Source organism: Haliotis cracherodii, unplaced genomic scaffold, assembly GCF_022045235.1.
Source record: "Haliotis cracherodii isolate W230 unplaced genomic scaffold, xgHalCrac1.p SCAF_18, whole genome shotgun sequence".
Lineage (NCBI taxonomy): Eukaryota > Metazoa > Mollusca > Gastropoda > Lepetellida > Haliotidae > Haliotis > Haliotis cracherodii.
The window spans coordinates 1,792,727-1,799,112 of NW_027266273.1; positions in this window are offsets into that span (position 1 = coordinate 1,792,727).

The window sequence follows — 6,386 nt, forward strand, 5'->3', positions numbered from 1 at the left end:
ATCTGCGTCAAGGACCAAAAAATCTTCTTCTGCAGTCACACATTTGTTCTTTCTTAAGAAACCGCTGACACCAGGTTATAATTGGTGTGTGTGTGTGATCCTGCAACTTGTGTCAGCTCATTGCAAGATCAAGATGGCATCTTATTCTTATTGCTGTTATTTGTGTATTTACATCCTCAATTATCCAGGCTGCAATGTGTCCATTTTATTTGAAGGACACTATGATAGAAGTAGCTGGCCAGTCAGTATACATATTAATAGAATGGAGATGTAGTACGCTGGAAAATTGAGGATGATTTAAACAATATGAAGTGGTGTAGTTCTACACATGCTTTGTATTATGCCATGTTATCTATCATAATCAGTCAAACTGCCTATTGCTGTTAAACATTTGTTTTGTATATATAAAATTTAATTACAGGCAATAGTTGAAAGGCCAAAGTAGCAGTACATTGGATGTAGGTACCATAAATGATACCACAGAAGCTATTCTTGATAATGTTAATTCTTAATAAACTTGAGTATGCTGTCGGTTTTTGTTACAAATTCAGAGAACGTTAATGTTGAAGGATTCTGGTCATAATAGCCTGTTGTACATACCCTAGCTTCAAGTCACTGTACAGTGTGATCCTCACCCCAATATGTGATCCGTGACACCATCTGTCTGATTGCTAATGTGTGATTCTATCTTTCCTGTCTCCGTTATGTTCAACCGGTTTAAGTGTAATTTGGAGTGCAATATGGCTTTCATTACAACCTCCTTGTGAAGACACTTATAAACCTCGTGACTGGAGGCTCATTTGGTAACTATGTCTACATCTGTATGCTCTCCCTGATTCTTTCCTAGGAAATGGTGATGAGGACATCACTTTTCTAGCCACTCATTTGTATATATTCAAAGAACGAGGTATTTATTGAGCCAGAAAACAGGTATAAAATATAATTACTGATAGTTGCTTCAGTGTGTGCATGATTCTGTTTTGTCTCATCAATATTTAATGATAAAGCTCAAATATATTCAGAATGATTTGCTCTCCGGATAAACTCCTTAGATATGTCGAAGCTGCTTATTGTATTGTCTCAAGGGAGCAATGTTACTAAACTTGGGATTCTGCCACACTTCAGTTCAAAGTAAGGAAATCTTGGTACAGTCCTAAAACCTTTCAGGCATTTCATTTTATAAACACTCTTGGTCGTTGGTATATATATATTCTGTATTACTTGTAGTACGCATTAAATGCTTTCTTTGAGAATTTGGTTGTACAGTTTTGTTGATTGCCTGAGTGTAAGAAATGGCATTTTTTATACTGTTTGATATGGGGAAATATTTACATGCGATAGTTCGCAAGGCTGTGGAAATCTGTATGCATATATATCTTTGTGCCCACATCCGAACTTGGTCGAAATAAATACATTTGCCAACATTCACACTCAACAAGATCTTCCTTTCATTTTGAGTAACTTGTGGGAATATATTTCTTGCCAAGGAAGTCTTCAGTTTGTTTATTTAATCAAAATTGATACAATTTGCCTTTTGTGACTTGCATCCAGCCATTTTATGAACTCACATCAACCACACCACCTAAGTAAACAAAAACGAATCACAATGCAACATGTTTTGCCCTCATAATACTGGTGACTAAACCATGTTCAGTAGCACTGAAGCAAGTGCACAACGGCCACTGGTCCTGAGACAAGTAAACATCTGTAAGATGTGTTTTTTTGCTCCCTAAGTCGGTTATATAAAGTGCAAGTGAGAAATGAGCAGTAGACTAGTTGCATTAAACTCATTGTGTCTATTCTGATGCATGCAATCATAAATGTACATCCTCTTCATCAATAATAGATTCACTATCCATTGACAGAATCAGAACTGATTACATACTAGGGACCGACCATTTGATATTCTATCCCCGAAAAGTCTTGAAAAACAAGTCTGTTGAAAAAAATAAAAATTGCCTGATGCAAAGACATTATTGCTGGGTGAGTTTCTTTTAAAACATCAGGCTCATGGTTTTAAATGAAATGTATATTGGGTTTTGGAGGTGCAGCTGAAAGAATATTTAATCTGGAATGAAAATCCCAAGCCCCACCACACCCAGAATACCAAATGGTCAGTCCTTTACAAAGCGTATGTTAGCATTGAACTAAAAGAACAGGAACCTTGTGATGTCTACATCAAGTTGGATCAAATGTGAAGATCCAATGAGGCTAGTAGTCATCATCTGTTGACGGTAGAGGGCACTGAAGGTACATGGTGCCCCAGCTCCTCAACAGAGGAGTGGGCTACCTACCCTTGTCTCACTTCAGCTCTTGTACGTATCTTGTAACGCACTTGTGTTGTTTTATCTAATGTCACATGGAGATGTTTGGGGAGGACTTTCATATGAAGCTAATAAAATCTTTCAAGAATTTAAGCTTTGTTTGTTGTATTTGTGAGAGGATGTGTATTTTCTAAACATTGAGAGAAATTGATACAATGTCTATTTATCTATCTGGCTGATAATCACGAGTGTTATTAGACCGAGATTTTGATCCTTGGCTGGTCAGCACCATAAACATTCTGAAATTAATTTTTTTTCAAAGCATCGAAATTTCAATGAAGTGTTACTCAGCTCAGCCACACGACACTATATGATGCAGTGAAATTAACTTAAATTTCACTATTTGTACAAATGTTAAAGGCTTCAGTAAAAATATGTATGATATTGTGTTTAGCAATACAATGTTCATGTCCAGTAATTTGATAACCATTTGATGAGAAAAACTGAAAGACAAAAGAAACGTAACCTTGTTCATGGCTCTATACAATCCCTGACAGCATTTCATGAAAATGTGAAAATGATTTACAAACTACTTACTTGAGACGCCACATTTTTGTACTTTGTATTTTGAGTCCATGCACTGGAAGATCAAATTGATACTGAGCTCGGCACATGCACCACATATACTTCACACAAGGACTTGCACAGAATTAATACAGCCAACAAAGTTTCATGTTAATTTTTTTATCGTTTCTGCAAAAGAATGGATTTTTTTAAAGTATGGATGTATTTAAGTGAGTGAGTATGGTTTAATGCCACTTTTAGCAATATTCCAGCAATATCACGGCGGGGGGACACCAGAAATGGGCTTCACACATTGTACACATGTCGGGAATCAAACCCGTGTCTTCGATGTGATGAGCAAATGCTTTAACCACTAGGCTACCCGGATGTATTTTATGTTGGGGAAGTGTCGTGAGTGTTGGTTCATGATTATAGAAATTGTACGTCGACAGAAATTGAATCTGTTAACTGTTCAGTTCAGAATATGGTTTGATACAATTCCTTGATAGTGTAACCGTTAGTATGCTCAGTAAACAATGGGTGGTGGTGAAATGGGGCTTAACAAAGATTTTTGCACTTATTCAGTGACATCCCTGCATGTGTGTGTGTGTGTGTGTGTGTGTGTGTGTGTGTGTGTGTGTGTGTGTGTATGTCTTTGTCTGCTTGCACTTTTATAGTGCTAACCCACTGAGAGACCCGTGAAGATCCAGGGTGGAATAGGTCTTCAGCAACCCATGCTTGCCGTAAAAGGCGCCTATGCTTGTTGTAAAAGGCGAGTAACGGGATCAGGTGGTCAGGCTCGCTGACTTGGTTGATGCATGTCATCGATCCCAATTGCATGGATCGATGCTCATGATGTCAATCACTGGATTGTCTTGTCCAGACTTGATTGTTAAAAGACTGTGTCATATAGCTGGAATATTGCTGAGTGCTGTGTCAGACAACAAACAAACATGGTATGAATACCCCTAAGACACAGCTACCGACTCCAAGCCGACTCGTCCTCCTTGTTTCAGCCCCTTAATGTGCCAAGAATTGTAACGTACCTTCTTTTGGCATGATGCGTCTGGGATCGAACGCCTGACGCTCCGCTCTCTGAGCAGATGCTGGACCACGGAGGCGGTCGATATAAACAAGGGTAATAATTATGGTCATACAAAGAATTAGGCAACATTAAATGGTAATATACAAGACTACTTTATTATTAATATAATTCTGATATTCAAGACTGTGAAATACCACAAAAGAATAACTGATGGCAATAGAGGCAAGTGCTGATAGAGCCTTTTGGAAGAGCAGGAGTGCATGTTATGGTTAATATACAATACATGTATATCAGCTAAAATATAACAGCAGCACTGGGATGAGACTTACATTTAAACAAAGTATAGCGAAGCAACTTCTAAAATGTATAAACATGATAAATGTTCTCTGAGTTCACATTGGGGTGACAGCCACAATAATCTGGGGGCAAAATATTATAAACGTATAGAAAAAGTACATACGTCCTATTTTAAAAACTATCCCTGTATCGGAAAATATGCCTCTAATAAAGCTATACTTGGTGAAACTGGGCGATTAAATATGTTCGTGTTTAGCAAAATAAGGGTACTTAAATACTGGTTGAGATTGCTACGTATGAATCCATGTCGATATCCCAAACAATGTTACAAGCTACTTAAACAGTTAGATGATAATGATGAACACACCTGGGTGTCTGATGTAAGATATATTTTGTTTTCTTCAGGCTTTTCTTTTGTATGGATCTCTCAACATATTGGCGATGAAAATCTATTTTTACTAAAAATAAAACAAAGGCTGAGTGATATGTATTCTCAAGAGTGGCATGACTATTTCATCATCAAAATATCTGTCACATTATGCAAATTTGAAATCACTTTTACAGCCAGAATTTTACATCAATACTCTCACGAATAAATCACTGAGGAGAGCATATTGTAAATTCAGAATATCGCTACACGGTTTTAAGATAAACATGCTACGAAAGTCAAAACATACAAATGAAGACTTGAGTTTATATCTATGTACCCACTGTAAAGGGAGGCAATTAGAGGATGAATTTCATGTTTTGTTTTTTGGTTCAAAATATTCTTCTGTCAGAAACCACTATTTGCCTTGGTTATCCAATGTCCATCATGATAATCACAGTTTATGTAATCTACTCAACTCCAAAAATATCAACATTGTAAAGGCTTTGGCCTTATACTTAAATCATGTATTTAATGTGAAATAAGACTACTTGTATTTATTTTCCTGACATCACGTGACGCAGCAATTAGTGTAATTGTAATTGTACTCTAGGCCACATGGCCCAAAATACTGAACAAAGAATCTTGAATCTTGACAGCCACAATAAAATACTGATCTAGTAATACTATTATGGTTCTATTCGGATGAACAAAACCTTCCAAATGGCGTGCTGGTTTTCTTGGGGGAATTAGTCAGCAAAGAGCTGGCGTCACAGGAGACTAATCACAATTTTATTTACAAGAACAAGTAACAATGAACAATTTACAATAATTTTTTAATTTGAAGTTTACACTATATACGGCTTTTCCATTGCACGAGAGGTCGGTCACATGACCGCGAAATTGACGTTCATAAGTGTATGAACGACACAATTTGACGTTCATAGGTTTTTCACGAGACCGTGTTCTTGAAATGACGTAAACACTGACGGACTACTTCCACATTCCTGGGGAAACCCCTGGGAAATCCCCAGCACGAAAACATGCATAAGCGTTCTTTCTGATCATTTAGAACCTTTATTCTTGGTCTTGGCGTTTCAGTATAGATTGAGAAATGTCAGAGAGCGTGACTGCATGATTGTTCACGAATATCCTCACTACAGCCCATCCTAATGAACAAACTAAGAAATGCTCATCTAAACTATCGTAGTATTGACTTGATGCGTGCCTAGGCTGACATTGGCCGTCTCCAGCAATCTATGAATTTATCTTTGTGTCTGTTTGATGCATCTTTATTCACCTTTCAATGATCGGCCAGTTGATCAATGATGACTAACACATGTAACCGCCACAGGTTCATTAACAACTTCGGAAATCTGTCCCGTCACGTTTATCGTGTCGGCCATTTTGACGTCTTGTACTTGATGTAAATGTATTACGATGCACTGTCATTGTGACTGACTTACTGAGGTAGTTCTTTACAGACCTTTCTCATCGAATGAGGATATGATTTGAACATGTGCTGCGTAAGATGTTTCTGCAGAACAAGTTGTGCATCTATACGCCCATGTCACCTCTCTTTTTGAGGAACTATTTTACTCCGCGATACAGCTGTTTGTTGTATGGCTGTCAGTGTAAACATGAAGTCACACGTACCAAATAAAATTGTGTTTAGATCTAGGTCTACATCCTTTGAGGTAAGAAATTGAGATAAAAAAATTATAAGAATTGACTTTCACTTTGTGTGAGTTCATTGGAGTATGAACCTTCATAGAGTGAGGGCCAAACATTGTATTAACGTCTTCGCAAGCTCGTACGTTCATACAATTTGGCCCTCACTCTATGAAGG